The sequence below is a fragment of the Nanorana parkeri genome, unplaced genomic scaffold, assembly GCF_000935625.1.
Source record: "Nanorana parkeri isolate BGI_ZX_2015 unplaced genomic scaffold, ASM93562v1 scaffold245, whole genome shotgun sequence".
Classification (NCBI taxonomy): Eukaryota; Metazoa; Chordata; class Amphibia; order Anura; family Dicroglossidae; genus Nanorana; species Nanorana parkeri.
Genome location: NW_017306513.1, coordinates 733,688 through 746,014, shown reverse-complemented (window position 1 = coordinate 746,014; position 12,327 = coordinate 733,688).

Genomic DNA, 12,327 nt, shown 5'->3' with positions numbered 1-12,327 from the left:
AATAATAATAATAATAATAATAATAATAATAATAATAATAATAAGAATAGATAGATAAATGAATGGTAACATACAGATGGAATCATTATGATCGCTGGATGGTTTGATAGATTCAGAAAGATTTTTAGTGGAAGCAATTTATCAGACTTTAATCTGCCAACCTGAGGCTAGGCATCTCATTTGATCAATGGAGGAAATGAAAGACAGATGGAGGCTCTCTGTACCCTCTTATCTATATACAACATAAGTTTTCTTCTGTAGCTTTACCTCAGCCATTTCATGTGGCTGATCTGGGCTACAAATTTATTTAAGTTTCAGCAAATTGTTGGATTACATTCACATCGGTTGAATTGTGCGTGGCATATCGCAAACAGGGACGCGTGTATCGAACACAGTGCATAGCCGACTGAACGTTCTATACCAGCCAATCTAGATTCGCTCTAAACTGATTCTGGGTTCCCTCTAAGCTGAATCTGTTTTCCCTCTAAACTGAATCTGTGTTCGCTCTGAGCTGATTCTGGGATCCCATTAAGCGGATTCTGGTTCCCTCTAAGCAGAATCGGGCTGGGTTCCCTCTAAGCGGATTCTGGGTTCATTCTAAACTGAATCTGGGTTGCTCTGAGGCTGAGCTGATTCTGGGTTCCCTCTAAGTTGAATCTGGGTTCGCTCTGAGCTGATTCTGGGTTCCCTCTAAACTAATTCTGGGTTCCCTCTAAGCGGATTCTGGGTTCCCTCTAAGCTTATTCTGGGTTCACTCTGAGCTGATTTTGGGCTCGCTGAATAGCCTTTAAAAATGATTCATTTGTACTTTTTGTGTAATTTTGTTTTGTTCCAGTAAAATAATTGTAACCAAATCGTGATGGTCCTATCCAAATTCTTGGTTGCTTTTTCAGTGCTTCTAATGAGTAAAGCATGTTAAGTTTGCATAGTGAACTTTAATTTAGCTTCACTATTATTTGCATAGTGATCGTGATCTAAACTTTCAATCAACCTCATTGACTCTACAGGAAATAAAGCACTGGAACTTTTTTAGGTACCTGACACTCAGTAAAATGGTATCTATAAGAAATTATCTGTGAGTATCTGCTGTGTTCCAATGCATGAAAATTGGCTATACATGATGCCTGGAGCTGCTTCTTCCAGGAATGTTGGCAGAGGAGGTCAATGGAGCTCATACAGAGTCTCCTAGCTCATACTACTCTCTCTTCTTATTAGGGTGTTCCTGGTTGCTCCCTTGGAGATCGGAGAGATGGGAGAAGACAAGAAGGAGAATGACAGAGGAAGCTGCAATTTCCTGGCCCCAGTCAGAGAAGTCTATAGCCCCTGGCCAGAGAGAGCAGCTTCCTGCAGCTGGACATACAGGTGCACACGACTGAATGGCTTCTATTAGCCAGTCTCGGACCACTGACTGCAGATAAAGTCTGGACTTTTCCTTCTAATACAATTCATAATAGAGGACAGCTGTCTGTCAGACAATGGTGCAGGTAAGGGACCAGCCATATAAACACTACTACCTTTGTATGCCTGGCTTTGTCACCTGCCTTTGATGCTGCCCATGTATTGTAACATATAATGCTCATCTTGGTATGATATCACTGCAAGGCTGGCAATTTTGACAAACGGGATTCCTATTGGTGTTATGGAACCACAAGCCCTAGCACATGACAATGCATTGAACAGGAAGTCGCTAAGTGCTAGCCTCTCCTCCAAACCTCTGTAGATTCACTCTTCCCTTTTAAAATTATTACTCCTAAGAGGAGGCACTGAAACAGGCCCATAATACAGCAGTAGACCAGGGCCCTCTTTTTCTTTGCTGAGCTGCAATTATGCAACATGTCAGAGTTTTACAACTAGGATTTGTGTAATGCTATATATCCCCATCATATACACACAAGTATTCTGACCTCATCATAATACTATTTACCAACTTTGTACAATATCAGCAGCCAGCAGCTACCCTCCAATGTTCCTTATAATAAGTAGAAGTATGGCCACGATTATCGATAAACAACCGATTATAAATCGATACACTGCTGCAAAGGCACGATGGCAATTTTATTCCACGCAGTGAAACATGACAGGGTCGTGTGAGTTTTACTTTAGGCTGAATCAATGTACAAAGCTTTTTACAGCTGTGCTTCTTCTGCAAAATGTAAGCTGTTCAAGTGGATGGTGAATTAGTATATAAAGTTACTCTGAATGCATATCTCCAGTCTGATAAGATACATGGTTACTTTGGAACTATTGGGGTAGATTTACTAAATAGAGAATGTTTATGTTGGAAAGTGAATGTGTACTTGGTTTTGGGATTATGAAGCAGCAGTGATCAAAATATTACTACTACTACTACTACTACTACTACTACTACTACTACTACTACTACTACTACTAATAATAATACTGTTAAACAGGATTTGTGCTTGCACAGAATTGGATGATGGAGATTAACATAGTTTCAACTCATTTACTTAGAATATAAATATTTACTTTACAAAGATAACAGCCCTTACTTCTTTAGTAATTCAACCTCACACAGTCAAGTTTATTTCTAGATATATTTCTAGATAGATATATACACCATATAATAACGCTTGTAATATAGATAGATAGATAGATAGATAGTAAAGGAGGGATAGACAGACTGAGATAGATATAGACACCAAATAAAAAACATACTAACATCGACAAGTATATAGGTAAATATATAGATGAAAGCTGATAGATAGATAGATGGATAGATAGATAGATAGATAGATAGATAGATCATATAACAGATAGATAGACAGAAAGATAGATAGATAAGGACAGCTAAAAAGACTGAGCTAGATATCGTACATTTAACAAATGTACTAATATAGACAAATGCATAGACAGACAGATAGAAAGATAGATAGATAGATAGATAGATAGATAGATAGATAGATAGATAGATAGATAGTAAAGGAGGGATAGACAGACTGAGATAGATATAGCAAACACATAACAAAGATCCTAATAAAAACAAATATATATATACACACACACACACACACACACACACACACACACACACACACATCTATTTTACAAATAACAACTTGTTTAGTAATTCAACCTCACAGGTAAGTTTATTTCTAAACAACCTTTGAGCAACTATACTAGTGTAGGTTAGTATTCCATTAAAATGTATCTAAACCCCAAACGTTTTGTTGCTTATGTTTGGATAGGGTAGGGAAGGGTGAGAACCGCTGTCAGGTTTTTAATGCTGTATGTGCCCTTTCTCTAATTGTCCTGGTGAATGGTGAATTTAGGGTTATAACCTGAATAGAGGAAAACATCTTTCAATAGGGACACTTGTTCTATAGTTACAGCCAAGAGACGATTTCTTTCACTTCCTGCAGTGTCTACAGGACAAAAAGGGAAGGCAAATCTGACCAATGAGACACAGATGGCAAAAAAACAGCCCGACAGGGGATTTAATCTTTCACTACTCTAGGGAAAAAAATGCAAATACAAGTTATATATACACACTTGTATTTATTTACTATAAAGCATACATTACATTTTAGGTCAGTGCACAGCTACTGCAAACACCCAAGCCATGCTGCACTTTTCCAAAATTTAGCAATTTCCTGAAAACGAGTATAGAACTAATTTCGTATAATAAATTATCTTAAGTAGTTCCATGTTTTAATTAGCACTAATTATGCTGTAACCTGCGATGCTTTTTTTTCCCATTCTAAATGGAACATTCCATTGCCGGTAAAATATGTTAGTTTACACAACCTTTTGCCCTCATTATCTAATTGTACGATTCTCATATCCAGCCATACATCAGACGATGGGTAGTGCTAGCACTGTCTCTGGTAAGGATCGTGCAGCTGCTGGGTGATGTATGTCGGTTGTGGTCGCATTTGCTTACATGTGGATCTGGCTTTTTTCTTTTTAGTTTCTGATGCTGTACAGAAGGTCTATAAATCGTCAGTATTGCTACTCTCGTGGGGTTATTGTGTGAGTGGTCATGAATCATGGATTGTGCATTGTCCCTATGGTGGAATGAAAGATGTCCCACCAGCCATCATCGCACACATTTTAGGTTTGGAAGGAATACAGGTGTCCTCACTATTAACCACTTTCTTCTTCCTCCCAGCCTTTCCCATGTGGGGAAGATGATGTTGAATCGCATCCCCTCCAGTTTTATCTATAGAGGAAGCTCCTGTCTGATTGTCAAGACATTGCCTGTCTGGACACAACTGGATCTCTCTGAGCCTAATCATTTCCAGATTTTACACCTTACCTTTCAGTTTCCTAGAGGAAAAATTTTTCTTTCTTTTGAGTTAAAGCAGAGGGTGACAGGGTGATGTGCTGAACATCAGCTTTGTAGAGATTTCACCCCAACTCCCTCAGAGCTTGTTTTCACATTGATGCATTGACATATCAGCTAGCTGGTGTTATTAATGCTGTATGGGCAGACCTTGTCACTGCAAAAGATACAAAGCAGAGATCCTCATAGGCATTAGAGACATTTCTGGCTGACAACAGGACAATTAAGTGCAGCCCTGCCAGCTAAAGGGGAAAAGGATGAACCGAATTCCTGTAGAAAATTAATGATAGGAACAGGGTTTGCATAACCCTCTCATAAATGGCACTGGTCCACCTTTTAACCTCTCTTCATTCAGAGCACCGACTTGAAATGTTAGGGTTAAGCCACTAAAGGGAAGGGACCGTTAACAAAGAACAGTGAATGTTCATTCAGCTAAATGAAGGTTCACTAAGCTTAGTGAATAAGGTGAAACTGAGCTACCTATGGGCCCATTTACACTAGCATTGTGCTAAGTGCATATTACCATGTGTTTAGCGCACACTATCGCACAGTGCACTACTTTTTCACACCGCAACACACGGTATTGCAGTACAAGGCGTTGCGCAGTGCTACTGCCAGGAGGTGTGTTGGGGTGCCATTGAAATTACACTGCATGCTAGGCATACTGTGCGTTAGCATGTGCTAAACACATGGTAACATGCACTTGGCACAACGCTAGTGCGAATAGGCTCATAGGTAACTCAGCTTCACCTTATTCACTAAGCTTAGTAAAAGTTAATGGGAGGTGCATTGGGTGCCATTCAAATGAAAGGCAACACACCAAGCGCACACTAGGTGCACTGTGCGATAGTGTGCACTTAGCACAACCCCATGGTGTGAATGAGCCCTGCAGCATGCAATGACTTGCAAGCAAAAATCTTTTTTTTTTTTTATTTCCCTCGCTCATGATTGGGTTTTAAGAGGGAACATCTTTTTCATTAGGCTAAGTGGACATTCATTTTGCTATGTGGACCATCTCTATTCCATTAGTTAACCCCATCCCAGAATGAAAAGTTACATGCAGCTTTTTTTTTTGTAAATTTTTTTGTTTTGTTCTGAGATCATAGAAGAACTGAAACTCACACAAGACTCCATTACCAATGCAAAAAACACCGGAATAAGGATCCTTATTTTCCAAAAATTGACAGTTGTTTTCAGTTGCAGCCAATGAGATTGGAAAAACACAGTCACCTGGCTAAAATAAAGATCATTATCCTGGTGTTAAAGCTTTGTGGATTGAGCCAATTGTTTGGAATGCAGCATGTTTAAAAAACTTTATACACACAGTATAAATATATAACTCATATTCCCCTATCATTTTTCTGTGGTTTCTATTGACTGTTAAACGTATTCTGTCAAAGTGATGCTCTTGTCTAGAACAATGCAATAACTGTCTTTACTTTTCTCATTCAAGCATCTGTTGCAGAGCAATCAGCAGTAGAAAATCAACAACTTTGGGATTTCTTATTACTAGCTCTACAGCTGAAAGCTACATGCAACAAGAAATCTCAACACCGGCCAATCTATGGGCACCAGATAATCATTTAGCTTTGTATATAACTAGAACATTATGTACTCTGACAGGCTCAGTGGTAAAATGCATGCAAAATATTTTTTTATTTTGGACAGAAAGGGAAATGGTTAAAACCCCTGCTAACCAGGACTTTGTTAGGGAGATCTCCCTTAATTTCTCCCGTCAGCTTTTTATTGATGTCTGTATCCCTGTTGCAGGTTTTCCTAACTTACTGTCTGGTAAATATGTTGTCACAGAGACAGAAAGTGGGGGAAAATTTCTTACACCCCCACCCCAGTTTAAACCTGAGCTCTTCCACACCCAGAAGTGATATGGGGCCACTCAACATAAAGAAAGGGGTGGGACTCTTGTGCTGATGTCATTGATCTTTTATGTCAACATAAGCATTTTAGGTAAATGTCATTAACCAAATATAGCCATGTGACCATATAAAGCCAATTACTGCATCCCAGCCCTTTGCTTGCATGCAGCTGTGAGTGGGGTGTTCCCTGGCTGCAGCCGATTGTGTGGCAGCGGAGCTTCCTTCTGGGTTAGGAGGAGCTCAAGTTCGGAAGAAGTTTGGTCTGAACCTGAACTCGTGCATAGCCAGGCTTCATAGCCCTCCATTATGTGAGGATGCAGAGCGACAGACCACACCAGGAGTGGAGGGAGAAAAGAGGAGAGCACCGACTTCCAGGGGAGCAGGCTTCAGGCAATAAATAAAACAACTTTTTCCTGCCCCCTAGGCAAAAAGAGCCTTTAACTCTTGTAATGCAGGGGAACTGCAAGGGAAAACTTATTTCCTTGGAGTTGAGCCTTAAGAAATAACTTCAGGCAAATAAAAGCTTAACCCTTGCAGTGGGACTACCCCGTGCACTGCAAGGGTTAAGAGCTTGTTTTTGTCTAGGGAGCTTAAATAACAGACATATACTCACCCAAACCATGATCCCCAACTGGCTCCTAGACCGGTCCCTTCAGCCTTGCTCCCCCTCTGCTTCAGCGGTCTGAAGTCCGATGAGTCATCACGTCCAATACAATGTATAGGATCTGAGTACACCAAGTACATTCCATCACTGGAGCGGAGGAGGAGACAGGCTGAAGGGACCGGTCTAGGAGGCTTAAGATTTTATTTGCCCGGAGTTATTCTTTAATGTAGGTTAAGGTGTACATTTTTTTAAAATGTATTATCTTTTTTTTTTTTTACACTAATTATCACCAACACACTTACAAATTATGACATTTCCCTTTTTCCCTTCTTTTTTTAATTTTCTATATTCCCATCCCTACATCCATGGCTAAGCTGACCATGCACCTTCTAATCCGATTGTACAATCTCTGTAATATATGCCAACATTTTTTAATGAGGGCCTCCCTCCCTAAAGCCCTTCAGTTTGTATCCAGTCAAGCAGGATTCTGCATTACATAATTATTGTAAAGCTGCCCATATACCTATAGATTTTTGCAGCCTATGTTCAGATGGAAAAAGTACAACAGATTCTTCCATCTATGCTAAACTGTGTGGATGGAAGAATCTCCCGCTGGGCCAAGCATCAGTATCTTGCTAGTCGGTCCAGCAGGCTTTCAAAATACCTGAACAATGTGATTGGATGCAGGCATTGATCGGGTATTTTGACAGCCAGCAGGGCCGACCAGCAAGATACTGAAGCTTGGCCCAGTGGGAGATTCCTCCATCTACACAGATTAGCATAGATGGAGGAATCTGTTGCACTTTTTCCATCTGACCATAGGCTGATAGAAAAAAATCTATAGAAAAAACCTAGCTTTACCTGTGAAGCATATTGTGCAATCAGACTTTAAGGTGTATGGTCATCTTAATAGCTTGTTCACACTTGGGTAGTTCAGCCCAGCAGTGAAGCGTGTGATAACCCCATAGGAGAGCAAGACCATTTTTTTAATGGCTCAGTTTAAATCTACTGTTCTACGTTTTTCAGTTTGGCAACAGTGCACCTGATAAACTATACTTGGCGCAGTGCAGGGTACTGCACCAAGTATATTTCTATGTACACAGTGGCCCTATTAAATAACGTTCCCTCAGCGACTTTGGTTTATTAGGCACCTATTGCACAGTGACAGTGCACATCTGGGGAGAGATACAGCGAGTTTTAACAGCCCCTGGAAGATAGAAATCACCAGCACTCAGCAAATAAAGTTCAAAGAATAACGTCCATTTATTTGGACCAAACGTCACACATATCGCATAATCCAACGTTTCGGGACCACGCAGGGTCCCTTCATCAGGGCAGAGATGTGACATCTGTGTAGTCACATCTCTGCCGTGATGAAGGGACCCTGCGTGGTCCCGAAACGTTGGATTATGCGATATGTGTGACGTTTGGTCCAAATAAATGGACGTTATTCTTTGAACTTTATTTGCTGAGTGCTGGTGATTTCTATCTTCCATTGATTGCTGTGCACGGCGCCATCCGTGATCGTCACTTCGAGCGCCACGATTATTATTTGGACCGGGAACGCTGTGGGGAGTGCAGGGGGACTTACTGTTTTCTATAACAGCCCCTCTCACCCACATGATCAGGAAGTGCAGGCAGCAGAGCAACACAGAGCTGTCTGCTTCTGGTGAGTGTGTGGAGGCAGCTTCTCCCGACTTGAGCTTGAAAATGTTTGTATGAACGGTCATACAAAAAAAATCTCATCATAACATTTGATGCCATCAAAGTCTTGGCGAATGTCGCTCAAAATGTCATTTAATTTTAACATTTCATTTTGAGGAAAAATTGCCTTCCTTCCTGACTTCCTTGCTTTCCACCCTGCTCCTTCAATGTTTTTAAAATGTGCGTTTTTCTGTTTTTATTGTCTTTCACATGTCTCAAATTTTCTTCAACATAGGCACTTTATGTTGATGTTTTAGCACATGTTAAAACAGGAACTGGACCATCAATTGTTGGGCTCAGTGAGTCTTATTGACCTGTATTTTTCGATATACAATTGTTATAGGGGCCTAAAAGTTGATTAGAATAGCACTGAAAAAAACTGTGTGCTCCTTCCAGTTAATTAGCCTTGGAAATTGAATGGGTTTATAACATGCAGGCAGGAGCTCTCATCAATGCTGGGAGAAAACATGGAACGTTATTTAATTAGTCAACTACTGCATGTCCAAGCACCCTTTTCCGGAGGACACATTCTCTCGAAGCTTTGGAGCAATGCAGTAGCTCAGTAGTTAACATTGGGGTGGATTTACTCATGGAACACAGGCTGTTCATCTAGTAAAGTGAATGTTCCTGAATAAGGATAAAGCATATTTCAACTTTGCAGCTAAATTGAGAAATCTATTTTATATTTGTTACATGTTCTCATTCACATAGTACAGCTTAAAAAAATACACTAATTGCTACTTACATTTTGTAGTGTATTTTACCTGTTTAAAAATCCTACCTAGCCTTCCCCCCTATGTAATGTTAAAGAAGAACTCCAGGCAAAATGTTTCTTAACCCTTGCAGTGGGGCTACACCTGCACTGCAAGGGTTAAGTGCTTGTTTTTGTCTAGGTGCAAAAATAACATAGACCGGTCCCTCCAGTGTCTCTACCCCAATGCAAGGGTTAATGTGACATTAAAGTCACCCCCCCCCCATGCTACTGCAAGGACTTACCTTAAATTATGCTTCTTGATCTGATCATCTTCTTCCTTCCACTTGTATTCAGCAATCCCTCCAGCGATGGTGCTGGTCTCTGATCCAGCGCAGACCGCTGTCTCTTCTGTGTCCAACGGTGTCTGTGCGGGTGCACGCTGACGGGCTGCCTGCATTGTCTTGCCCTGTGTCTCTCCTCCTCTTCCGGCCGAAGCTCTCTACTGCGCATGCGCCCGCCCCATGATCCTTCGTGGCCGCCCAAGAAATCTTCAGAACTTCGGACGGGAGCGGTGACACACGTAAGTAATTACCTTTTTGGTAACTTTTTTTCAAAATGTTTTTCAATATATCTACTGCTTGCTAGCAGTAGATGTAGGCAAAAAAACTCTGAAGGTTTAAGTGTACTTTAAGAAAAAATTTCCCCGGAGTTCTGCTTTAAGGAGGGGGCTGTAAGAAGTTGTGTTTACTATAATTAACCCCGTCTGCACTGTGCTGGCAGATTTAATTACCAGCTGTAAATTAGATTTGAACATTCTAACATGTCCTTACACAGGAATTAAAGACTTAAGATGGCCATACACTTTACAACCATCGCAAGACCTTAGTCTTGCGATGGTTGTAAAGTACTTTAAAAAACGTACGATCTGCCCATCTTGGACAGGCAGATCGTACTTGCGATCATCGCAAGCCCGCCCCCTTGAGGGGCGGGCTTGCAATGACTGCAATGAGGGGCGGGCTTGCAAGGACGGCAAACGGGCAGTGTGCGTGTGCGCACACCGGCCCGTTCGTCAGTTGTCGAACAAGCAGGCCACTCACTCGCCGAGAATCGTACGATTCCCGACGGGTTTTCCAGCCTGCTTGTTCGATGGAAGACGTGCGACCGTACAGTAGAAACGGCCGCACGCCTTCCATACACTGTACAATTCTCGTACGATCGCGGGATTTCCCGCGATTCTCGTACGAGAATCGTACAGTGTATGGGCACCTTTTAGAAGCATTGAATGTTAATGAGAGGAAGCTCAGTCTGTCCCTCTACTTTCACCTTCAAACTGCTCAGAGTTGCCTGGAATCTGCACAAAGGCCTTCACCAAAGAAACATCTAGAAGGTAAAAATATATATATTTAACATTCCCTTCCGCCCCCCCTCCTCCCCCGTTATGCTGTGTGAATAGAACACATAACAAACATATAGTGGGCTTTTCTCAAATTTGTCTGCAAAAGTAGAAATACACTTTAAGGTACATTGTTTGAATACCCAATTACAAGTGAGATGAATTTAAAGGACATGTTTGGTTTGGTAAAAGTTGCAGGGAAAACAGCCTCTTCCCTTGTTGTAAGTCAATCCAACTAACCTTGGATTGTTAATTTGTTAAGATGCAAGAATGTTCAACTGCCTGTGCTTTACCCTGCATTTAAACATTGTCTTTATAGGACCATCATATAATCTTGCCTCCTTCTGAATAACAATCAGACAAGAATCTGGCTGTTTATGGGTGGCAGAGCCAGTGGCATATCACCAGTGTGTACAGTGTGTGCGGTGCACATGAACCCCAAGCAGGGGACTGCCCAGTGCACACACTGGGAATACATTGAGAATGACACATCTGAAGCATTGTTGTCATCAGTTGATAAAGTATCACTAATATAAAAATTATTCTAGATCTAGATCTAGATAGAAAGCAGAGTCATTTTTTTTTAGTGGTTAGCACTTCTGCCTTGCAGCACTGAGGGTCCCTGATTTGCATTCCAGTGAGGACACTATCTGCAAAGAGTTTGCATGTTTTCCCTGTGCTTATGTGGGCTTCCTCCAGGTACACCGGTTTCCTCCCACATTCCAAATACATGCTGGAAGGTTAATTGGCTTCTGTCTAAATCAGAATTAGCATAGGTTAGGGACATTAGACTGTAAGCTCCTTGAGGGCAGGGATTGATTTGAATGTAAAGCATACTGTGTAAAATTGTTGGTACTATATAAATAAAGAAATAAATGATTTTATAAGTTTAATGTGTTATATCATAGAATTAAGAATAAAGGTTTACATTTTGGTATAAAGAACTATATGGTATCATAATATATTAGCTGAATTATTTCTACTTTGATGGAAATGATTAATGAGTGTGATAGACCTTTTGTAATATGCTGTATTTTTATATTTATGTAGGCTAATGTGCTGAAAAATCAGACCACCCAATCAATTCAACAATTTACTTACAGCCTGAAGAAGAGCTATGGGAGCTGAAATGTCACGGCTATTTTCATCATGAAGTTTTGTAATCAAAGCCTTTCGGTCCCTATTCCATGGTGTGTCAAAATTGCCCGTTACATCAGATTTCTGGTGGGTATGTTCCAATCTGCTGGTGAGAGCCCAGGCAGGTACAACATTGGTGTGGTAAGAATGCTTTTCTATTTACTACTGTCTACTGTGAAACTACAAATCCCAAGAGGCATTGCAAGATTCTGACAGCTGCAGGGATGACTTCTAGAGGCAGAGACATGCTGGGATTTGTACTTTCACCACATCTGGAGGGCTGAAGTTTGGCTACCCTTGGTGTATGCAGTGAACGTGGGGATTGTATTATTGTGGGTGGAGGTCAGGGAACGTGGGGTGTGTGTGTGCGGGGGGGTTGTGTGTGTATTAAGCCCCGTTCACACCTATACGTTTAGGTGCAATTTGGGATTCACGCGTCAGGAACTTGCATTTTCCTTCAGCAGGAATCCCTAATCTGGCGTTTACAAGCAGCAACTGCCACCTGTTTAAATGAATGAACAGGTAACAGCTGCTGCATGTAAATGCCTGCACACTGCATTTAATGGTATGTGATATGATTACATGAGGTTATAAAACAATCACTCTCCCTGGACGCAT